Source organism: Lissotriton vulgaris, chromosome 10, assembly GCF_964263255.1.
Source record: "Lissotriton vulgaris chromosome 10, aLisVul1.2, whole genome shotgun sequence".
NCBI lineage: Eukaryota > Metazoa > Chordata > Amphibia > Caudata > Salamandridae > Lissotriton > Lissotriton vulgaris.
In genome coordinates this window covers 318,765,898-318,791,860 of record NC_141698.1, presented here as the reverse complement: position 1 = coordinate 318,791,860, position 25,963 = coordinate 318,765,898, and the positions used below count along the sequence as shown (strand labels likewise).

Below are 25,963 nucleotides of genomic sequence, written 5' to 3'. Positions count from 1 at the left end.
CCAACAGACCTGAGGAGTGACCAATTTAGATGGCCAGACATGTAGTCATTTCTACTGTTTATTAGTGCCCGCAAAATCGTTATACTGCTCCCTCTGCCATGGAAGAAGTCTAACATGGAGCATTATATTTTTTATCTTCAGAAAAATTATTCAGTTTCAGGATTTTCTATTTGAAAAGAAAAATTACATGCTCTGTGCTGCAGGGCTGCATCCTGCAGCCCTGTAGCAGAAAGTAAAATGCATTGACAGGAACCGCTGTCACCACAGTTCCTGGCAATGCTTTTATAAATGACCACCTGTCTGGAAGTCATTTATAAATCAGATTGGCTGTTCTTCCACCTGGGCAATGGATTAATTTACTTTGTTGCCCTGGCAGACGTACGGGTCGTCCGCCAGGATTTAAATCAGGTCCATTGTGTAGTGTTGAAAATTAAGTAATTAGGGATGTGCCCCCTGGCGACTGGTCACTACATCATAGGCTGCTGTGCTGTGGTTGGTTGGATCACTGGTGTTACTCTAGGATTGGGTGTTTGTATCTTTAAATATTACATTGGGATTTCATTGACAGCAGGTAATTTTTAATTTGGGGTTTACAAGTTCTGTATTATTTTGTGTGAGTAGGTGTTGTGCTGTGTTGTGTTGTGTTAATGTTAATGTCATGCCGATTTGTAGAACACATTAACACCACGGAGGGTATCCTGGCACTGAGCATGTGTGAGTCTAGACAAATTTGGTGCCTAGTAAGACTACTTGAAAAGACAGGGCTCCAGCTTTGTTTGGAATTCAAGAAATGAGAATCAGGAGGCTCTTAGGCGTAGCAACAAGTTTTTCCAAAATTAAAGAGCGAAATAGGAGGCTTGCCTGCCATGTCTGTTTTTCCTTATCTTTGGAATGTGTACAAGTAGGAGTTGGACAAGCAGAGGCATCTGGAATATTTGTGAAAGCAGATGTGATTGTTGAGGTACCCTTCGCCAATATTGTATAGTGCCTGAAAAGTGCGGTGAGGAGTTTTAATTGTACTCATTTGTGTATGTGGGGCCAGGAAAGCTCCCTCAAGGGTGGTGTTGTAAGAAATTGGGTTGTTGGTTGACTGGGGTGTGAGCCCTGGTCAAGCAGCAACCACAATCCTTGTCAGGGAGATGCACAAGGCAACCCTAAATTAACCTGTGCTCAACCCTCTGGTAGTTGGGCACAGAGCAGTCAGGCTTAACTTAGAGGCAATGTGTAAAGTATTTGTTCAACACTTTACACAGTAATAAAGTGAAAACACCACAGAAATAGAATGCCACACCAAGTTAGGAAAATAGGGCCTCTTTTAAAAAATAAAACAAGAGCAAATTGAAAAGAAGCCAATCAGTAGAACTGGGGACTTGCAATTTTAAAGATTTTAGTGGAAATTGTGGCAAAAGGCACAAGCATCAACTGTGGCTATCACAAAGTCACAAGTTCAGGCTGACTGAATTGCGTGAGGGCCGCTACAGGAACCCAGTTAGGCCTGCTGAACAGAGTTCTTTAAATCCTGATTAGCAGAGCTTTTATGGGTTCCTCTAACAAGATGTGTCACGCAGCTAAAGTGATTGCTTTGGTTCCGAGATGTGGTGAGGTGCGATGCGAGGACGTGTATCATCAATGAGGATCCCATCAACGGAGTTTACGATGCTAAGTCTGGCATCAAGGATGCAGTGAGCAGTCACGGCGATGTGTCGGTTCCGAGGAGCTGTGAAGCTGCGATGCGGAGTCCGGAGTTGTCATCAAGACTGCTGTCAAGGGGGGATACAAGGGCCTGGGCTGAGGATGCATCACACAGCTGCAGTTCTGATGGGCTGCGATGCAATGCAGGTCATTGTGACAGGTCCAATCCATGCAGCAGAGGAGATGCGTCAGTTCCGCTGGATCAACACAGACTGGCAGACCACCTCAAGCCAACCTCGAAGGGTCCAGGACTGGGGTTGCACAACTTGGCAGAGTAGACTCGCAGATGGCAGGTGTATGGTTGTTTGAGGCCTATGTGTCTCTGTACCTTTAGATCATGAGGCCAGCCATCTAGCCCTTGGAGTCACTCTGGGTTCTGGAATCAGAGGTGCAGGTCCAATCCTTCTCACCTAGGCAAGAGAGCAATTGGCAGCAGGGCTGCAGAGTGGGGCAGCAGTTCTTCAGAGTATTCAGCAGCACAGCTGTCCTTCTTCCTGGCGGAGTATCCACAGGTCCAGAAGTGCAATGAAGAGTTGATGCCTGAGGTCCAGTATTTATACCCAATTGAACATCTGAAGTGGGGAGAAGCTTCTAGAGTCAGACCTTTCAAGTGCAGAGGTAGACATCTATCCTGGCCCTAGTTCCAGACTAACTATATGGGGTATGTAGACTTTGTGTGGAGGCTGGACACAACCTAATCAAGTGTTGGTGGGGCTGGGCCCAGCTCCTCCCTCCCATCCTGACAGTGATTGCCCATCTAGTCCCACCTAAACTCCCGATTGTGTGTGGCTGTGTAAGAGAAATGCACAAAGCTTAACTCTTGACTACACTCAGTCATGTGACTGAGAAACAGACAGCATTCTCCAAACGGCTAAGGCAGAAAAATTCCAAGTTTCTAAAAATGCCATTTTCAAAATTGCAATTTGAAATCTGACTTTACCAAAAATTAGGATTTTTCATTAGAGTTCCAAAGACACCAACAATTAACTGGTTACCTGTTCCCATTTGGAATGGCACTTGTAAAATGTAACCAAGTAACATCAATGTAATCCTATGGGAGAGGGAGGCCTTGCAATATTGAAAAAGGATTTTAAGAGTTTTACACTACTAGGACATGCACAACTTAAACATACATATCCTACTTTTTAAATACATTGCACCTTGACCTCTGGCTGTCCTGGGCCTACCCTAGGGGTGAGTTTATGTATTAGAAAGGAAGGCTTAGGCTTGGCAGAAGATTTACTTTAACAGGTTGAAATGGCAGTTTAAATCTTAACACAGGCTGCATTGGCAGACCTGAGACAGGTTTAAAGTGCTACTCAAGTGGGTAGCACAATTAGTGCTGCAGACCCACTAGTTGCATTAAATTTACAGGCCCTGGACCAATTGAGTGTAAGCCAGTCATACCATGATTTAAATAAAGAATACAAGCACTGCAACATTGATTAGCAGTGGTAAAGTGTACAGAGTCCTAAAAGCAAACACAAAACGGGTTCAGAACATAGGAGGGTAATGGCAAAAAGTTTGAGGCAGACCATGCAGACAGGGCCAGGTCTAACACATGGGATGTGAGTGCGGCTTAGGAGGTTGAGGTTGATTCTGGACTCTGAGTTCTAAATAGTCTGCAAACTTCTGATGATGTTTTTATGCATCCCAGGATAGTGGGTGTTGCTGTAGTCCAGCTTGCGTGTGCTAAAGGTTTTTTGTGTGTGTGATGGTTTTCCAGGTGTTGATTGGCAGCCATTTGAAAATCTTCCTCAGCCTCTCTATGCTATGGAAGCATGAGTCGTTTATGGCGTTGACTTGGGCAGTCATGTTGAGTTTGCTGATGATGATGATCTCATGGTTCTTGGCACGGGCGGTGATAGTCGGTGTCAATGCTAGCTCTATTGCCACCAGGTGGAGTCCCACTGTGAAGTGTCCTTCCCAAAGATAATGTGTTCTGTCTTTTTCGGCATTCAGCTTCAAACATTTGGCCTTCATCCAGTTAGCTATTTCATGCAGGTATTGAACTTGATATGGGTACTGAGCGTCTTTTCCGTGAGGGAGAGAGTGAGTTATGTGTCGCTGGCACAGGAAGGGACATTTTGGTACGTTCATGTCGTGAGAGCGGATGATGCTGGCTAGAGGAATCATGCATGTGTTGGAAAGGGTCGGGCTCAGGGAGGATCCATGCAGAACTCCTCAGATGAGTTGTTCCTTGTGAGGCTGACTGACTGAGTTCTTCCAGTCAGTAAGGAGCAGATCCATTGGAGTCCATGTACATGGATTCCAATGTTGTGTCGGCGTTGGCCAAGAATAGGGTAGAATACCGTGTCAAGTTCTGCGTTGAAGTCCAGGAGGAGGAGGGCTGCAGTGTATCGTCCATTCAGAGTCATGTGGATGTCATCCGTGATGGCGATGAGGACAGTTTCCATGCAGTGATGAGACTGAGTGGTGTTGTGATGTATGTGGTCATTGATGTATTCGGTGAGGTATTTGTTGATGGTTTTCTCTAAGACCTTGACCGAGAATGGTAGCAGGGAGATCAGTCTGCTCTTGGTGAGTGTTTAAGAGACCTTTAGGGTTTCTTCAGCAATGGGAGGATAGTTGTGTGTTTCCAAGTTTCTGGGAAGGTTACAGAAGCAATGGAGGTATTAAGAGTGGGTGTGAGCATGGTGTTGATGGGTTGCAGTCCTCCACAGTAGGCATGGCCAGGGTCCGATAGAGACCCATGAGTGAATGGACTTCATGGTTGCAGTGATTTTTGATACCATGCTTTAGTCCATGTGCATAAGGTGTGTATAGACAACAATGATCTTTGAATTACGCATGATCAGGTCTCTGAACAGGAAAACATCCTTTACCCCGCATGCGTTACTCCACAATGCCATTACCCCACAGTTTTTACACTGCAAGATCGTTTATAACGCAGAGCTTTACACCCAAACTATTACAACGCATCCCCCAAAGTAACGCCACAGTGGAGTTACCATACGAATTTACATTGTAATGGGGAATTCGTTGTAAAAGTTTGCTGCGTAAAGCCCTGCGTTTTAAAAGATTTTGCGGTTGTAAAAACTGCGGAGTAATGGCACTTTGGAGTAACGCATGGGCTAAAGTGTCCCATTCAATATGTTTGTTTTTGATTTGTGCTGTAGTAGATTAAAATATCTACTTTTCTATATCATCCTACAAGAAATAATGAATCTAGAATCTTGGCTAGCAATATGTTGTTAAGGCAAGTATAAATAGTTATGTTCAGATTTACTCTTCTTTACTCCACCTCTATGTAGCTTGGCAGTATAAAAAGGCAAGTATAGATTTACCAATCTTAACCCCACCCCTGCATTCCTATACTGTCAAGATATGTACATAGATTTAAGAACAGTAAATCTATACTTACCTTGATGTTAAAGTGATAATCGATTCTTTGAACGTGATATTTTTCTATGTGGACAAGTAAAACTTGATATTTTTATGTGCAACCCCAGAAAAAGATTTGTTTTTTTAATGGTTTCTTTTATTTATTCATCTCAGGATTCAATAATATATTTGCACTACTTTGCAGCATTCACACTGACTGGGTACTCAGAAGGGACATTTTATAGGTCTGTAAGAGGAGACACAAAGAGTTAAGTTCCACCCTGATATTCCAGGTTGATGGTGAAGGAGCAAAGGTCAGAACTTCACATACGTCACGGTTGTTATTGCACCTAAGCAGATACAAGGGTTCAGGTTTTACTAAGGGGAGAGCCGCCGTCCACTGTGCATGCCTCTGGTCGCCCGGCACAGGAACCGATTGATTCAGTAAGTAATATGCACATATTCTGTTAAACATTTTCCTCTTTCCTTGAAAGCATGTTTGACAGGAGTGGAGTGGGATTACAGAAACAGCACCTGTAGTAGGTTGAAAAAGCGTAGTTTAAGTCGTCTAATGTGGAATTCCACGCAGAGGGCATGAGTGGTAGGAATTACTGATACGGCTTTAATATCAGCAGGGACTTCCTGCAATTATGAGTTAAAAACTCCACAAAGCAAGCGATAAATGAGTGGAACCGTGTTTCTAGACAATGTTCCACACACTGTTCTTGAATCCATGAGGTTTAATACAGACACTTATCACCTGCTCACTGCAGGTGGTGACTGTCTCTGGGGGGTTTTCTGCAGTCTGAAGACTGAGGGAAGGGAGGTGGTGTTTGAGGGTGGGAGAGGGAAGAGGAAGATGTCAGTTGACAGGGTTCCCCTGTGACTCGCCTGAGGGTCGGGTAAGGAATGGGAAACTGGCCCTGTGTACAACACACCCCGTGTGATTATATCAGCTAGAATGAATCCCCTTCCCATATATTTCGAACTGTGTTTTCGCATTGGAATCTGTGAAGGAGTCAGGTTCCACGTTCCACGTTCTAGATCTGCTCTGGAACCCCAGGTCGATGGCTCATTTTATCCGCATGAAAGCAGGGAGGGGAGAGAAATCGCTAGCCAATCAATCATTTCTGTTCCAAATGACCACGACTCCTAAGAATCACAGACTCCCGATCTAGTTTGGTTAATTTATTACAAGGCCAAGAACAGCTGGACATACAGGTACTTCAAGGTGAGGGCGTGGAGAGTGACATTTACCACTGGAATCTTGACCGTTCAGTGGCATATCGAGCCATGTCAGTATGGCACTGATTGTTGCTTCCAGTTTTGCACTTTGTGGTGCAAATGTACATTAGCATCACACAAATACTTTGTATCTATGTCAGCTTGTTTAGGTCTTTGCTTTATCACTAACATCAGGCACAGGGTCAAGGCTGATTTGCATATTGCCATGTCTGAACTGGGGTGGTGTGGAGTGCAAAAAAACGATGGATTTAGACCCAGATCTATGTACTGGGGTGAATGTATGACATTGTTCTGCATTCTGTCCATCAACCGTTGTTTTTGCATTTATCACTAACATTGTCACCAGCATTAAGCTGGGGTAAAATGGGGAATTATCGCTAAGGGAGAGAGTGTAATTTATTCTGCACTTGTAAAGGATAGCAATGAAAAAGTGAGATCTTTGGAAAGAGCGCTAATGTGCTCCTTCGTATATGCAGCACTATGAACAACACATCACATTATCGATAAAGCTCTAAATCAGCAGGGAACCAGACTAAGAAGCTTTGATGAATCTAACCAACATGGCATTTGCCCAACGAGGTCAAGGGCCAGCCTGCTCCAAGCCTACAGTCATCTTGAGAAGTTATCATAGCTGTGTTTGGTGGCCTTGATGCACAAATAAAGTAGTACATCATCTCGCTCAGATTTACACCAACGTGCAAGTGAAATGTACTACTGTCTGGAAATCACAAACATTCCCAAGAATGAGCATGGAAAGGTGCGCCAAGTGCAGGATTCAATGCTGAAACGCTTAGGCTTATGTGAGTTGGGATAAATGCATAGCATTGCCTTGTGGAATTCTTTTGTGCTGTCTTATTTATTTAGTAATTTCCCCCCTTTTGTATAGTGCCATATGGTCAATGTTTGACCCCTACAGAGTGGAAGTAAGTATGTGGGTGTTTGATAATTAGTGGACAGGAGAGGGGGAATCGAGTTAAGATGTGGAGATCTGAAGGAAAAATTGGGAAAGATGGATGTGCAGATGAAGGGAGATATGGTGTGAAAGTGCAGGTGGAGATAGCAAGTGAATGTACAACAGGAAAGTAAAAATGAGTAGAATAGGTGACGGATAGGGCATCAGAAAAAAAATATATATATATATGTTTAATGAGTGGCACAGCACCAACATTTCACCTTTCGACCATTTGATAGCACTGCAGTAATTCAAAATTAGGAAACACGACCAGCATTCAGAGTATACAGAAAGTGCGAGCAATGTGCATCATGGTTGTAAACTGGTTTTATTCCTTAAGGTCTTTCTTAGCAGTGTGCTTTGACATCTTCTTGCACCTTTTCTGTTCGTTGCTTGATAAAATGGCATGTGAATACTTTCTGTTCTCTTGCTTAACCAGGCTGCCTACAAACTCCTTTCAGCCTTCGTAAAGTGTATCTCATAGCTTTCATCTTCTGCTTCCCGCACCCCACACTGTTAGCTGTTTATCATTACAAACTGCATCTGCTGTACTCCGTTACTCAGACTAGAGCTGTTTTTGCTTTAAAAAAAATGTCAATTCATTGTTAAAAAACAGAGGCCAAATTCCCAGACTAAGGCCCCCATTAGGATTGCGGGCGGACTTTGCCCGCCCGCCATCCCTGTGAAAAACGAGACCGCCCACCATAGGAGTGGTGGTCCCACCTAGGCAATTAGGATCCGCCCGCCACACTGGCGGGCGCATCCTGTATTTTTACCATTGCGGCGGGCGGTGCTGAAAGCAATGGTAAAAATACACATTGGTAAAAATGCACTTTGTGCATTTCAAAGCACAACATGACAGGCACCGCGCGGTGCCTGCTATGTTGCACTTTGAAATGCGGGGGGTACCATAGGTACCCCCCATGTGCACCCCCACCCCCCCGGAGTCCCTGGGGGCCCGCAACGGGCCCCCGCAGGGATTCTCTGCATGCATTCCATTGCTGCCACCGAAAGGCATTCAAATTTGCCCATCATAACATGGCTGGTGGTGTCTGATAGACACCGCCACCATATTATACCTTTTCCTAACCGCCCACCATCCTAATGAGCCCCTAAGTAGTTTGGGGGTCCCAATACCAGAAGAGTTTCATGAGAGATCATGTAATGCAGGAATGCAGGCTTCCAAAATGTTTTTGTGACAGGTATTACTACAGTAAGTAGTCAAGTCCCAGGATATGTCTCTGGGAAAGGTAACTGTTTGTGAGAAGGTTCTTTATTGAGTGATTATTCATAGATAGTGGTTGGGGGAAAATAGGCTGAATGTTAATATAAAACCTGAAATTAATCAAAACCCTCGGTTTTTAAGGTAAGGTTGGTCGTACAGAAAAGAGCTTCGAGCGTTATTAAGAAGGTGTTCTACAGATAGCTTATCATACACACATCTTTCGGAAAGTGCATCTATTTGAGTTGCTCGCCTGTATTGTTGAGTGAATACCTGGCACACTTTGACCTTGGAGAATAAGGGAGCAATAGTAGTCATTTAACCATATCTGTTCTACCCATAAATATTGTGTATGACTGGCAAACACTAATAAAAAGGTGGTAAAAATGGTAAATACCCAGTATTGGACACTATAGGCTTATACAACACATGTGGGAGTTTAACAACACGAAGATGGCAGAGGAAGCCCTGTAACACTGCAGGTAAAACTGCACTGCCAGCATTCCAAACTAAACCACTTTAAATATTCCAATATATCTTTGACTTTAAATGAGGCATATTTTGAAGATGCAAGGCACAGGTGCATAATATTTAGAAGTAAAACATGCAAGTTGTGTAAAACTTGAATGTTTAAGTAGTAGCAACACCAACATGCCTTACTTTCAAAAACGGTACTCTTACACATATTGGTCTAAGAACCAGATACAAATACATTCCTGGAAATATATTGCTGCTCAACGAATTTCAAATTCGATAGTTATCTGAGATTGAGAGGATGCATGTTACAAATATAATGTTTTTAAAGGTTGTACTTTTCACCTCCTGAACTGCGTTAACCATGTCTGGGCCGAAGCTTCCTATAATGATTCGAAGTAGCCTTCCCCTGAACCCAGAGCTCTGTTCCCAAGTGTTGGAAGCACACCGATAAAAGGAATCTGCTTGAGAGAGAGTGGGCATTTTGGTGACAGTTGTGGACTCACTATCATGAAGGATAAAGGCAGCAGGAGTACAAGAGTTTCACTAGCCAGGAAATGCCACCCTTTCACCATCAGGTGGTTAGGAGAGCCAGGGGGCCCTCACAGAGGGTAGGCAGTATGGCCTGGAATCCTATCACACATTCTAAGGACCAGGTCAAGAGGGAAGGGCTTTGATGTATGACTCTCTCGAGTCATGTTTTCTCCTTGCACTCAGGGTGGTAAAAGTATAGAGATCCCAGCTGTAAAAAAAATCTCTGAAAAGAAGGGGATTGAGAAGAATAGACAAAACAAGGTGTGAGTTTATGGCGCTCAGCGAGTAAAACAGGTCAAGACTCCCTTTCATCATTTTGAATTAGGGCTTTCTGTAGTAGATTTGACCATAAACATGTGAAGTGTTGAAAACTAACATGAGGGGGCCTGGGAAAGTCTTAATGTTAGACTCAAGTGCTGGCAAATTTCATTACTGGTATTATTGCGATTAAATCTGAAATTCATAATGCCGGCCAATGGTGAAGAAAACATACACGGCTGTGAAAGGCATACTCTTGCCACCTTAGGAAGGGTTGAGAGGAGTCCTGAATCCTCCTGATTCTCTAAAGCTGAGACATTCTCAAAGTTCAGGGAAGATGGTTTTATGATTTAGTCAAATGGCCAGTAGGTTCCACTCAAGTAAGTTCTGTGAGATCCTGCCTTTAGACCTACCCACACCAGCATACACTCCAGCACACGGAACACCTTGCTCACATTACCTTCCGGTCCTTCTTTCACTTTACCATCCTGATACATTGTGCAATACATTGTCCCATTGCCAAACCATATCCAGATCTTGTCCAAGAGTTGAGTTCTGTTGAGCATCATTGCTGATAGCCCCTAGAGGTATACTGACGTCTCCAGACTTGCTGCCTCACCTTGTCAAGCTCTTAATTCCATTCCACACTCCTTTACTGTTTTCTCTGTTTCCCTCCTTGTCTGCTGGCTTCCTTCATTTTTCCTTCTCCAAATTCCAGTTTAGCCTTCCTTTCATTGGTGTTTCCCCAGCAGCGGCCGGTGCAGGGTTAGCGCATTGGGGGGGGGCGCGGCTCGGGGGATGTCGACAGATGATGGAGTAGGGAAAATTAAACAAATAAGTAACTCATTCCATTGTCTGTTGACATCCCCCGGCAGCGCCCGACTCGCTCCGTCCGCCCCCGCCCGCCCTACCGCGCTTACCTGCACCTGCCACTGCTGTGTTTCCCTGATTCCTGACACCTGAATGATGACTCACGTGTCACTTCCTCTCTGCATCTGTGCTCCTCCCCAGTGTCTCCAGCTATTTCTGCCCTGGAAGCTTAGTGCCCTGGGACTTGCAACAATCTTTTCTGCTGAGTCCCCAACTGTTCCTGTTCTGTGTTGCTGCCTTGATTTCAGGCTTGCTCCTTAATTCTAAGAATTCGGTCCTGCTTACCCTGGGGCCAGTGCTTATTTTGAGTGTTTCTTGCTCTGTTTTAATGTGCTGTCTTGTGGTTGTGGTGATATTGTGGTTACTATTAATAAGAGAGTCAATGAGATTCTGAGGCTTGGTGCCTCTTGCAGAGAATCACCCAGCACTTGTCTTCCATAAGAGCTGCTTGGTGACTTATCAGACCTAATGAGACTAACTAACTGCTCCTTGCCTTTTGTATGATCTTTTCCTCCCACAGAGAGATACATTTCAAGTAGCATACAAACTATCATTGAAGATAGTTTGGTTATCGTGCTTAGATCATCATCTTTCCTTATTGTGTATTGTTCCACATATTTCTTGTCTGTATAAACTGGAGTAACAAACTTGAGGGGGACCCCCTGCAAAGTATGTGGAGGGCCCCACTCTGGACTCAATCGGGAGCTCTCTGGCCAGAGTACTGTGCTGAGGGGTCCCCTGGGGCTTATACAGTGCTGAGTGGTCCCCTGGGGCTTGGGGCCACCCCGCATCGCGGGGCCTGTTTTACACCACTGATCGTAAAGTTTTATTTTGGCTTGCATTACCCAGTTCAGTTCCCTGGTCTCAAGCTCAGACGTTATGACCTGTTCCAGTCCAAAGTTTCTGCCTTATTCTTTTCCTTGCAAACCTTCAGGCATCGCCCTGTGTTTACAGAACCGCTCCTCCATAATTACCTTATCCTTGCTGAGAAGAAGCTCTCCTTGAAAATTAGTTTAATCCTGACCATCGCCAATTTCCTGACAGCTGGCCACCTGAAACGGTACCGGTATGTCAGGCACTCACATAGATTCTCAATTCTTCTGGCTTCAGCAACGCCCTGTATGCCCTCAATACTGGTCAGACTTATTTTGTTGGGAATCTGTTCCTCATAGGGCATCAGTTTCAGCTCTGTTGCACAACTCTTAGGTCTGCATTTTGAGAAGCGGTCTGGTCACAAGGTTCAATGTCTTACAATCTCTTCCTAAAATTTTCAACTATCCGGGTGTGAGAGGAAACTGCGTTGAGCTTCTGGGTTACATGCTACCAGATCTTCCCTCTCACCTGAGCCATGGCCTTTTGGAGTAGATGGCCCATGAGCCTGGACATTCTCATGTGGTCAGATGCCATGGTAGATGGATGGTTTGCTGAGAGTATGGTGGTTTTAGAGAAAGATTGAAATGGTTTGAAAATATTTAAAATAACTGGCAGGAGACATACTATTTGGAGCTGGCTTTCAGGAATGAAGGATGCATCCTGTACTGTTCTCTGGTGTCTTAGGGATGTAGTCTGATGTCTTACTTACAAACTGGCAGTGAAGCCAACAAGCAAAGACAGCATATTTCCTGTCTTGAAGTAATTTCTTGGTGACGCGGTTTCCCTATGAATGTCGGATTATCCAGGTTGATAATACAAACACATACTTCAAGGTATGAAATATATTGGCTTTGGTAATACTGCTTAGTGTTTCTGATTCTGTGGGGCCTGGTAAAAAACTCCAATTTCTGGGGCTTGTTTCTAGATTTAGCCAGTGCTTAATTAGAGCCGGTGGTTTCCAGTGCTCGGCACCAGCACTTAATCATCAACATCGGGACTGGTGACAGCCAGCCACGTGGTGGCACTGTTCGTCCAATTTTCTGATGCACGCAACAGTTGTTTAATAATTCTATAGACATTAAAAACATAATGAAGACCATAGTGTGGGGAATGTGGTGCTTGCAACTAGATCTTGTGAAGAGGTTAAGCATAGTAGACAAAGCTTGAGGCACTCTGTATTTGGGTCCCATAAATGTGCGGCATGTAGCACCTCAGGTACTGACTTGCAGTGCAGGGATAATGATATGTAGTGATTGTAGAGGGATATACACTTGAAAAATATTATGACTCCTGGGTATACAATATGAGCAGTGGTGTAGCCATTATGGTGAGGGAGGATGGGGCGGTTCATCCCGGGGGGGCCCTGTTTTGGGCGGGGCAGCAAGCGCACAGTATTTTTTAATATTTTTTTTATTTTACTCTCCCTCTTCGTAGTCTGCCACCTCACCCAACGCCCAACCTGCACTGCCCGTCACTGGGTGACAAACTCAGGGACCGCCCAGGGTGTCAAAAGCACTAGCTACGCCACTGAATATAAGGTGATAGGAGCTAATGGACCAAAGCACATTAGCCAGAGCACATGTGCAAACTCTGTGAGAGATGAAGAATAAGGAGTGAGGGATGATAAGTAAGCAATCAGGAGTGAAGGCTTGGGAGGGAGAGATCAGGGGAATGTATATGGAGTGAGGGATGAAAGGTGAGAGTTGAGCAAAGAGGGATGTGGATTATTGGGTTATGATGGAAGAGTGAGTGAAGAGATGAGAGGTGAGAGTTAGGTAACGAAAGATAAAGAATGAAGGACAAGGAATGAGGTTCCCAGAGTGAAGGGTAAGGACAAAGGGATGAGAAGAGAAGCAGGGGGAGTGAGAGATGAGTAAGGAATGGGAAATGAAAGCGAATAATGGTGATGTCCTAAAAAAAACTTTACAATGTGGTCGTACATCCTGTGCCTTTTAGCCAATTTCTTTGCAAAATTGTGCTGTGAAATGCTTCTGACAGTCCAATTTGTATTGCGATTTTCTTTGAGTGGTGGGATTGTCCCCCATTTCCCTCCTAAAGCAGGTCTTAGAGCCTCAATATGAGTTCTCCGGATTTGGCCCTATTAAATCCGCACCTAGGACTTACCAATGGGGTTCAGTGACAAGATATCTATGTAAAAAATATAGATGAAAACATATAGAATGCAAAAATATTGACTCCCTACACTTAAACAGGTAAGTACAAAAATATCCCCCAAAAATATCGATGTTAAAATGTAGATGTAGAGAATATTGATTTTTCTATATAAATGAAAGAATAAATCTTAAATATATTAATATTTTTTGTAAAGAAAGTAGATTTAATATACATTATAACAAATACATAACAAATAATAACTTAATAAAAAAGTTACACATCAATAATGATAAATATATAAATATATATTTAATTTAAAACAATTATTAAACTATTAATTTTAATGTATTTTAGAAATATATAAAAATGTACATATATATATATATATATATATATATATATATATATATATATATATCAATAACATAAAAATCTATTAAAAAACATTCTATTATAAATTAATACATTCAACTATTTAAAAATCTTTAATCTTAAATTTACCACTACAGTCCATGCAACAGTAGGGAAAGTGTTGGATAACGGAGGGTTAAAAATCACTATTACCACTCCAATGAGTGCAACAGTAGTGAAAGTGTTGGAGAGCGGAGGGGTAAACATTACTATTCCCACTCCAATTAGTGCAACAGTTAGGAAAGTGTTGGATAGTGGATGGTTAAAAATTACTATTCCAAATCCAGTGAGTGAAACGGTAGGGAAATGATTGGATAGTGGCGGGGGAAATTTTCTATTACCACTCCAATCAGTGCAACAGTAGGGAAGTGTTGGATTGCAGAGGGGTAACAATTAATATTCTCACTCCAGTCAGTTCAAAATTAAAAACATATTAACAACAAAAATATTTTAAAAACAAAATAAATAAAAAAATATATAAATATGTACAAAATGAAAATACAAATCTATTTATTATTACAAATTAAAAAACACATATAATATTGTTAAATGCACACCACACATACCTACAAATATTATATTAAATAAAATACAAAATAATTTTCAAACAAATACATATTTTTTATTTGAAATTATTTAGAAGCAGAAAATTAATTATTACATAAATTTACATTTTATTTCCTACCCTATAACACCACACAATTCATAACCCACATCTAAAAAAATTTACTTACATAACTAATGTAATTAATTACCAATGAAATAAATGTTAATAATTAAAAAAACAAATTAAAACTCATAACAATGAATACACTTCCCACACTTTACCCCTAGAACCCCCACAAACCACAGCTAAAATTAAACTGTAAAAAGTGAATCACACAATTAAAACTTATTTTTAATTAAAAAATGAATAGTATATCACAACTAATTATAAAGTAAGTAAATTAATTTACTCCCCACCCTTTACCCCTATAAAAGTAAAACCCACACACAAAAAATAAACAATTACCCTAATTAAATATCAATTAATTAATTAATATTAATGATCAACTAATCAATAATGAATGAAACATAAATTATTTCCCACCCTTTACCCCTCTAAACCCCACAACCCACACCTAAAATGAATTACATAATTTCCATATTTAATTTTCAATTAATTAATTGACATTAAGAACGAATTATTAATTATTGATAATAAATTACTTCCAGCCCTTTACCCCTATAAACCCCACAACCCTCACCTAAAATTACCTACACAATTTCCATAATTAAGTTACAATTAATTAATTAATTAATTAATATTTATTAACACATATTTAAATAATTAAACATAAATGACTTTCCACCCTTCACCCTTATAACCCCACAACCTGCACCTAAAATTATTTAAACAATTTTCATAATTAATTTTCAATAAATTAATTAATATCAATTAACAACAAATTATTAATTAATCAAAAATAAATGACTTCCCACCCATTACACCTATAAACCCCACAACCTGCACCCAAAATTAATGACACAATTTTCATATTTAATTTTCAAATAATTAATTAATACTAATCAACAAGGTATTATTTATTAATTAAAAATAAATTAGTTCCCACCTTTTACCACTATAAACCCCACTACCCGCACCTTAAAAAAATTACCCAATTACCATAATTAATTAGCAATTAATTAACTAATAATAAATTACTTTCCACAGTTAACACTATAACATCTCGAATAAATATTAATAAATAAAAAATAATTAATAATTTATTATAATCAAATTACTTCCCACCCTATTCCCCTATAAACCCACAACCCGCTACGGAACTAAAAAATGCAAAATGTAATTGAAATTAAATTGATAACTATTAAAAATGTAGCACATATTTTAAAAAACGTAAACAATTCTTATACAAAAATAATACATCAAATACATAACACTAATTTAAAAAAATCGATATTTTAAACAACTATACTTTTGCACACAATATTATTGACTTCTATAATTTAAAAAAGTATATTTCTTACCTTAAAATCGATATTCTTGACCACGATATTCTTGCTGTCGATATTTCTGACTCACGATATTTAGGACTTGATATTTCTGTAGTTTGGCTTTTTCAACTCGATATTCTGTCTGCAAACCTTTATAACAAAAAGGTCTGCACAAAATGAGTAAACAAACTAAGGGGTCCATTAGGATGTCGGGCTGTGACACCACAGCGTTGCTGGCGGGACGGAAAAAAGCCTTTTTCCGCCTTCGAGCAGCGGGAATCCCGTCCCCCATATTAGTATAGCAAAACATAGGTAATTTCCTGTCCGCCGCGGAGCGCCGGGCACCGCCATCAAAGTGCGCCCATCACCCCGGCGGTGGGAGCCAATGGAGACTCTCTGCTGTGCGGAATGACGTCCGCCCCGCAAAAAACAGGCAGACGCACCGCAGCGGAGACACCGCACAACGAGAGACGGTGGAACATCGACAACGGAGCGTGATAGCAGAGATCCAGTCCACACCACCCGGTCAAGAATGCCATGGACCCAGCCCTACATATGCTTCCGGTGATGTACCTGCTACAGCACTACCATCAAATGGGCCGCCGTGGACGCCACTGCAGGTACGCAACTACACAAATACAACACACAGCTAACAGCCTGACACAGGGTGCAATTCCACAACAGACACCCGGCTGGGGGTAACAACACATCCACAAGGGCACCCACACATGACCCACCTGCCACCAAGTCACCCCACTGCATCCTGGACACACATCGACCGTGAACTAGCAGCAACGTCCCGGTCCCGGTGACGTTACTGCAGCGGTCAACACATGCGCACAATGCAGAAGGCAGGTCACTCCAAGGCATGGGCAGGGCACAAACACCACAGGGACACACCACCCCCAACCACACATCAGCACACCCCATCAAGTCACAGGCCAGGTGCCCATCCTGTGCACCCCCATGCACACCAACAAGCAACAAGCACAGCAACAAGCAAGCACAATACACACCCTGCACCACACAACAAACAACCAGGGAGACAGCCACTGCAGGAGTGGCTGACAAGGAACACACAACACCAGTGCAACACACACCAAAGGCTGAAAATCCTTGCCAACACATACAGACACAAACAAACACACACCCTGGGTGTAGCTACAAACATAACACACACACAGGGAAGCCTGATTAAATGCCTGCCCAAAAAACAGACAAACACCACAGGAACACACACAGAACCCCAACAGAAACAGACATACCCTGTCAGCCAAACTGTGGAAATGCAATGGGAGCACAAACACAACATTAGTGCACAACACCATCACTCAGGAACAAAACACACACAACATACCACAAATCACACAAGAAGTGCAGCATTTCAAAACTACACTGCCACATCAAACAACCACAGATGCACATGAAATTAAAAATCAACAAACACAATAGGACTTCAGGGGATGCACATCAGGCAATTCCAAGGCCACATACACACAGCACTGTATGTACAACAAGCAGTGTGTTTACACCAAGCAAAACAGCCACACACAGACATGACTGACACAACCTCAACACACACACCACAAATCAGCACAGCACAAATACAACAGCACACCCAGGAAGTGAAGCAATACCACAGCCAACACACATACATCCAACACAACAACAACAGGATGCACCACTCTGGGATACAAGAGCAGAACCATCTTCACCAGAGCACTGGGCAGCACATACAGCTGAAGTGTACATGAGCAATCATCGCTGATAAATAGCACAAGAACATCAAACATAAACCATTGGGGCAATGTTCAGAGTGGATCATCACTCTTGGCCCAAGAACTGCACCACAAGGCACAGTGTCACAAATGAAGTGATGGGGAGGCACATACACATGTAAACCAAGGGGACAGCTGATATCAAAGTCAACTGACTTGCATGTCAGTAGTAGACATGTAAGGGGTGTACCATACACAAATAGAGGGAGTGCAGACCCACAATGGCTAGGCACAAGAGGCACACATAGGGGATGGCATTACACCACACACACCATGCCACACACACCATGCCATACAGGAGGATAAAAGGCACCATGTGCCTGCAATGCATGAGAAACACAAACACAATGCCAGTGAGGAGCAGCAGGGCCACACAGTCTACACAAACACACTCAAGACACATTGATGATCAAACAAACACAACACTGATGTGCAAGTCACACACTTTGCACACTCCTAAGTGACCAAAACAACAAGGAGGAGTCAGACAGACCTGCATGGACACACCAACACACGGCACAGTGCACAACAGCCAACTCACACAAGTGCATACAATCATTTACACAGGACAGGACAATCCAAACAACAGGCACACAACTCCTGGGTGACACGTGTGTCTATCACAATCCAGGGGCACACACACATCCACACCCACTACAGAGTCACACCCTTCACACTGCACACTTCTTCACAACTCAGGAGCTGAAACAGCGCCCCCCTCCCCCACAGTACTTTGCAGGTCTTTAAAAGACGATTCCCTTGTTAATGACGCTTTGTTGGGTTTTTACCCCTTCGAGAGCCCCTGCATCACCACTTGTTGTTGGAAGAATTAGCACTTAACACAATACCATGCCCTGTCAGCTGAAACTCCCTAGGAATCGGGTTTTTGCTTGTAGGAATCGGGAGGCGGGAGACTAGCTTTCAAATCGGTAGTCTCATGCCTGAATCGGGAGGGTTGGCATGTCTGTTATTACCTTTTGAGGGTGCCGAAATCGATCACGTAGCCTCACCTTTTATACAAGAGGAGCCGGGTCCCTTTAACCAGAGTCAATTATTCCTTCTCCTGCACTTTCTTCTGAATGATTACTGACCTAACCGCGGTCCCAACTTGTGACAAAGTGGTGGAGAATGCGGGCATGACCTCCGTCGATACATGATGGAAAACATAATATTTCAATTAAAAGAAGGGCAAACCAAGTTGGAATGGGCCATCGAGCGAGGTACCAATCAGGCTGAAATAGACAGGGCAACTTTTACAGCTGCCATACAAAAACAGGCAGATAGTTTGATAAAACTGGCAGAAGGACAGAACCAGCTCCTTTTGGGGCTAGGACAAGGAAGAACCCCTGCTCCGCCGGGTACTGTCATTCCCCTCCAAAAATATGTGTCTGGGGAGGACCCTATAGTGTTTTTTTCTTAATTTTGAAAGGGCTGCCAGGACCAGTGGATGGCCTACCGACCGTTGGCCCTTTTATTTGGCTCCGCTGCTTACTGCAGAGGCTCAGGCGGCATACCAGACGGTCAACCGGGATGGAACCGCTGCATATGGGATAGTGAAACAACACATTTTGAACCGCCTAGGGGTCGATGACGAGGCTCACCGCCTAAGATTTAGACAAGAACGGGGAGCAGCGGGTGACACTCCTTAAAATGAAGGATACAGATGATCGCTGGTTAAAACTGCAAGAAGGTAATCTCGAGGATGTGATGAACAAAATCTATCTCGAACAATATTTAGAAAACCTTCCTTATGGCACCCAAAAATAGCTTAGACAGCATGATAATCTGACCATCGAACAGGCTGTAGAAATCGCCACTTCATTCACCCGTGCGCAGGGTTGCGGTCCAACCAAAGACAGTGATAAACCCCAAAAAGGCCCTGCTGCACCACTGATTCCAATATATTTATTTATTTTTGCTTTATTGGATACCACCGGCAAAATGAACTCCTGCGAAGCGGACTAGAATTATAAAAGCGCAAGGCCAGGAGAAGCCCTAGTGAAAACGGGGCTTTCTAATCCTGCCAGCTTGACTTTTCTTCTCACCAAGTTGAAAGACTACTGATAATTACTTGTATATATACCAGAATAAAAGTCCTTGAATTTTATTCCTTCTCCTGCACTTTCTTCTGAATGATTACTGACCTAACCGCGGTCCCAACTTGTGACAAAGTGGTGGAGAATGCGGGCATGACCTCCGTCGATACATGATGGAAAACATAATATTTCAATTAAAAGAAGGGCAAACCAAGTTGGAATGGGCCGTCGAGCGAGGTACCAATCAGGCTGAAATAGACAGGGCAACTTTTACAGCTGCCATACAAAAACAGGCAGATAGTTTGATAAAACTGGCAGAAGGACAGAACCAGCTCCTTTTGGGGCTAGGACAAGGAAGAACCCCTGCTCCGTCGGGTACTGTCATTTCCCTCCAAAAATATGTGTCTGGGGAGGACCCTATAGTGTTTTTGGACCGCCTAGGGGTCGATGACGAGGCTCACCGCCTAAGATTTAGACAAGAACGGGGAGCAGCGGGTGACACTCCTTAAAATGAAGGACGCAGATGATCGCTGAACAAAATCTATCTCGAACAATATTTAGAGATCCTTCCTTATGGCACCCAAAAATTGCTTAGACAGCATGCTAATCTGACCATCGAACAGGCTGTAGAAATGGCCACTTCATTCACCCGTGCGCAAGGTTGCGGTCCAACCAAAGACAGTGATAAAACCCAAAAAGGCCCTGCTGCACCCAGATGGGAGAAAAGACCCGCTAAAAATTACCCAGAGGTCCTGAAAAGCTAGGCATGGGAAAACTGATCCTTCCATTACCCCTGGCCCCCAATGCTTTGAGTGCGGCGAATATAGCTCGCTTTTGAAGAAAAAAAAGGGACAGATCGGAAGAAGAACCTATGGACGTCAGCTACGCCCCAAGATCGGTTCTCTTCACACAGGAGATGGGACACATGTACTATGTGAGTCTTATTGTAAACAATCAAGAAATACAGGCCCTCCTGGATTCCTGGTATAAACATTCAGTGGCTAGAGGGGATATTGTCCATAATTCACAGATAGCCCCAGGAAAGAGGGTTGGGATACGCTGTGTTCATGGGGCTATCCAAAGTTATCCTGTAGCACTATTGCCAGTATACAACAAATCAGGCTTCCAAACTACTATCACCATAGGCGTTCTCCCTTCTCTTCCTGAACCTTTAATCTTAGGGGTAGATAATCCTTGTTTTTCTCTTCTCCTTGCTAGTGCTCTGAAAGCAGAAACACCACAACGAAATTCACACAACTCCCTCCTGGCCTCAGAACCCTGGGCTATGGATAATAACTTCAGGGGGGCCCAGTTAAACCATGCATCCCTTAAATATGCATGGCAGAGAGCCGAGGAGTCAAAGAACACCCAGAATAAAATCTATCCTTGCTTTATAGAACAACATTGGCTTCTATAACGGGTTGCCAAAGAAGGGGCTACCCCTCAGATTTTAGTACCCACAGGATTTAGGGAGCAAATCCTGTACTTCCCACACTCACATTTGTTAGCAGGTCATGTAGGAACTGAAAAAACTAGTCAGGCGATTTTAGATAATTTTTACTGGCCCGGCATATACCTCCAAATAAAAAAATACTGCCAAGAGTGCGAGGTATGCCAGAAAAGAAACCCTATCTCCCTCCGAAGTTTCCTCTTCAGCCCCTGCCCATCATGGGGTGGCCTTTTGAACATATAGGTATGGATTTGATAGGGCTCCTTCCTAAATCCAGCAAAGGTCATCAATATGTTCTTATGATAGTGGATTATGCAACTTGCTACCCTGAAGCCTTCCCCCTGAAAACTGCTACCACTACGACTATATCCCAGAAGCTTATCGAGGTATTTTCCAGAATGGGATTTCCAAAAGAGATGCTTACAGATCAGGGCACACCTTTTGTATCTGTTTATTTACCTTTTGTATCTGTTTATTTAGCTGTTTACAGATCTCCTCATGAAGGAGATCTGTAAACAGCTAAATATCAAACACATAAAAACATCTGTTTACCATCCTCAAACGGATGGTCTCGTAGAAAGATATAATGGAAACCTAAAACTTACATAAAGGAAGCTCCTGGCATGGGATGGAAGAAACTGGGATCAGCTTCTTCCGTTGGCGTTGTTCGTTATTAGAAGTACAAAACAATCAAACCTGGGTGTTTCCCCTTTCGAACTTTTGTTGGGAAGACGACCTCTCACCCTCCTCGAAATTACGAAAGAGGCGTGGGAGGAACAAGGAATCGCGGAAGCACATGGATAATTGAAATATGCCAACCAGGTGAAGACAAGACTTCACAAACTGAGAGCGTTAGCATAAGACCAATTAGACAAGGCCCAAAAATGCCATAAAATACAATATGATAAAGGAAAAAAGTGGAGAGAATTTAACGTAGGTGACTGGGTACTGGTACTCCTTCCTTCTTCCTCTCACAAATTAAATAAGGAATGGCAGGGTCCCTTTGAGGTCCTAAGAAGAGTAGGAAAGACCACCTACCTTCTCCGTCTTCTCCCCAACAAAACCCATATGTATCATGTAAACATACTCAAGAAATGGTTAGGTCCACCTTCTAGGAAACCCTGTAGTGTTTCATTTGCCACCCCCGCAGTACATGAAACCATTCTTGGCCCCGAGCTCAACATGATAGAGAAGGAAGAGCTGCAAACCCTTCTCCTCTCATTTTCTGAAATATTCTCCAATCAACCAGGTAGGACCTCTTTAGCCACCCATTCCATACCTACTCTCAATGGCATTGTTATCAAAGAAAAACCCTATAAGGTCCCCAAAGCACATTGTGCTGCATTACGAAAAGAGGTGGCTGATATGTTAGCCTCAGGGGTAATGGCACCTTCAAAAAGCAATTGGTGTTTGCCCATTGTACTCGCTCTGAAACCAGACAGAAGCATCCGCTTCTGCATCGATTTCAGAGAGGTAAACCGCATTTCTAAACAGGACGGATATCCCCTTCCCCGGGTGGATGAGTTGATTGAACGCCTGGGTGAGGCTCGTTACATATCCACCATCAACCTCACCAAAGGCTATTGGCAGATTCCTCTCCATCCGGAGGATCAGGAAAAGACTGCTTTTTCCTCCTCGGATGGGCTCTTTCATTTCAACGTATTGCCTTTTGGCCTTCACGGAGCCCCCGCTAGTTTTCAAAGACTCATGGACACCCTTCTAAAAAATCACCAGGGGTATTCCTCAGCCTATTTGGACGATATCGTTGTCTTTAGTAAAACATGGGGAGAACATCAGACGCATCTATCTGCAATACTTAATGAGTTAAGGGAAGCCAACCTTCACATTAATGCCAAAAAGTCCAAGTTCACCTTCCAAAAAGTTAAATACCTAGGCTACCTATTAGGAGAAGGGCTGATAGAACCACAGTCTGAGAAGGTAAAAGTCATCCAAGACATCCCCTTCCCCAAAACAAAAAAAGAAATGAGGGCTTTCTTGGGACTAGTCGAGTACTATAGAAGGTTTATTCCTCACTTTTCCCAAATAGCAGTACCCTCACTGACCTACTAAAAAAATCTGCTACTACTAGTCATATAAAAAACCCCTCAGATCAAGAGCTCCATGCCTTTATGGCTCTAAAAACGTCATTGAAAACTTCACCTGTATTCCTCACTCTGGATTTCCAGAAAACTTTCATTTTGCAAACTGATGCAGTCCTTTCACAACTGGATAATGAGGGACTAGAACGCCCCATTCTGTACATTAGCAGGAAGCTCTTTCCCAGGGAAAAACTCTATCCAACAATTGAAAAAGAGTGTTTAGCCCTAAAGTGGAGTGTGGAAAAACTTCAATATTATCTAGAGGGACGCTCCTTCCTGCTATATACAGACCATGCTCCTCTAACTTGGCTTCAGAGGAATAAAGGGAATAACGATGGGGTCCTTCGCTGGTTTTTAGTCCTGCAACCCTTCCGCTTTAAGGTACTACATTAGAAGGGCAAGGACCAAGGCAATGCAGACTTCTTATCCAGGTTTCTTCTTTCCCCCAATCGGGGAAATCCAGGGGGGACGTGTGTCAAGAGTCCGACGAATTGCGGGCTTTATTACCTTTTGAGGGTGCTGAAATCGATCACGTAGTCTCGCCTTTTATACAGGAGGAGCTGGGTCCCTTTAACCAGAGTCTTCAGGAGGAATCCCCGAGGGCGTGGTCCGTGATGGCATCAGGAGTCAGCCAACCAGGAGGGCAGAGAAGCGCAACAAGAGGCACGGACTTCCTAACGAAGGTGGAAGTGGTGTTCCCCGAAGAAAAGGACGTAGTGTTCGTGGCGTGGACAGTGGAGCAGAGGACCGGTACCCACCCGGAGTCAAGCGGAGCGGATCCAGGAGTAGACGCCGGGACGAGAGAGGGTGCTGTTAAGGAAGACTATAAAGTAGAGAAGCTTCTTCCAGCCACCCTTTCAGAAGGGGGTGGCTTGCCAAGGTACTGGCAAGACTTCAGGGATTTACGGGACACAGGAGGGGGAAGGGTACACTATAGAAGGAGGTCACGTTGAATTTCACTGGTGCAGGGTTAGCGGTGACCGAACTCCTCACTCCCTATTCCCTGGTCTCAGAGAAACAGTCTCCTCATCCACTGATTCCCATATTTTTCTTTTTTGCTTTATTGGATACCACCGGCAAAACAAACTCCTGCGAAGCGGACTAGAATTATAAAAGCGCAAGGCCAGGAGAAGCCCTGGTGAAAATGGGACTTTCTAATCCTACCAGCTTGACTTTTCATCTCACCAAGTTGAAAGACTACTGATAATTACTGGTATGTATACCAGAATAAAAGTCCTTGAATTCTATTCCTTCTCCCGCACTTTCTTCTGAATGATTACTGACCTAACCGCGGTCCCAACTTGTGACAAACTGCAGATAATCTGATTAGGGAACTGTCTGAGAGCAGTGAAAGCTCCCTTTAAGCATTAAAGTTGACAGTTGAGCTAAAGACCTGACTGTCCCCAATGCCTTCTTTCAGATTTAATGCAGAGTTGCAGGCTTTGTGAGCAGAGAGAGACTTCCATTGAGATCTCACTATTCAAATATCTGTCACCGAGTTCTAGGAGGGTCTATTTGTAGTGATATTCAAAATACTTGATACGTGACCTTGCAATCAGTCTTTGAATCCCTTTTGTAGTATTCATGATACTCAATAAAATTAAAAATAACATTCAAAAAATTTAAATATATAAAATATCCCCACATATACAACAGCAGGAGACTCAAATGAAGACTGTAACTCTGAAGATGGAAGATTTAGAGGACAGGATGCCTAGCAATAACTTGCGAGTTAAAAAAAAAGCGTAATGAAGAAGATGATCATAGAGCTTATGTAGAGCCTCTCCTTCAACAAATATTTCCCCAATTTAATGACAGGGACATAGAATGCAAGTGGAAAGAACACATTGATTTTCTCAATGGCACCTTTGCTGACTTATACCATCGATCACGAAGGCTGGAATTACATTATTTCTGTTAGAGCCTGCTAATTTGAAAACAACCTTCAAGGGAAAACTCATGTATTATCAGAAGGCTGCCAAAGCTCAGGAGTTACTGCAGCAATGGAGCACTTGGAATATTTCAGACAATGTTTAAAGTATAAACAAATACATGAGAACTAGCTGCAAACGTTTTTCTAAGGGCCGTTGAGCCCTGGCCAGCATGAATAATGTGATAATTTCCCCACTTAGATAAAGATACTTTCTTTTCTAAACTGATGTGGTGTCCATTTGTATTGTTTCACTGTGTTACTGTGTGTTGTGGGCAAATGCTTTACACATTGCCACTGAGATAAGCCTGACTACTCGTGTCCCTTATCCTCACTAGAAGGAAGGGTCCCTACTTGGACAGGGTGCAAGCCACTGCCAACTAGAGACCCCCAATTCTAACAGGGGTACTCAAAGATGGGTAGCTAAGAATGTGGGGAGGGTAACTAGACATAATATCGAAAAAAAATTAGAATGGCCATAATATCTAATGGACACAATATAGTGGTTAAAAATATTGAATTGAAGGTAAGTAATATAATATTGATTGTCAAAATATAGCATTCAAAATGATCGAAGTATATAATATAGGCATTAAAATATATCGAATTTTTAATAATATCGATTTTTTTAAGTGTTTTGAATGTTAGTGTATGTGTGAAAAGTGTCTATTACTTTTGTAATGT

General features: G+C 42.9%; 1 protein-coding gene across 1 annotated transcript in view; it reads left to right on the top strand.

The window, feature by feature from the left end:
• The first annotated feature begins 5,372 nt into the window (after positions 1–5,372).
• The window catches only part of CYP8B1 (cytochrome P450 family 8 subfamily B member 1), a 61,808-nt gene continuing 41,217 nt past the window's right edge, over positions 5,373–25,963 (top strand). Inside the window, exon 1 of the mRNA XM_086941086.1 lies at positions 5,373–5,481. The gene's annotated coding sequence lies outside the window, so the exon portion shown is untranslated. The remainder of the gene's footprint in view (positions 5,482–25,963) is intronic.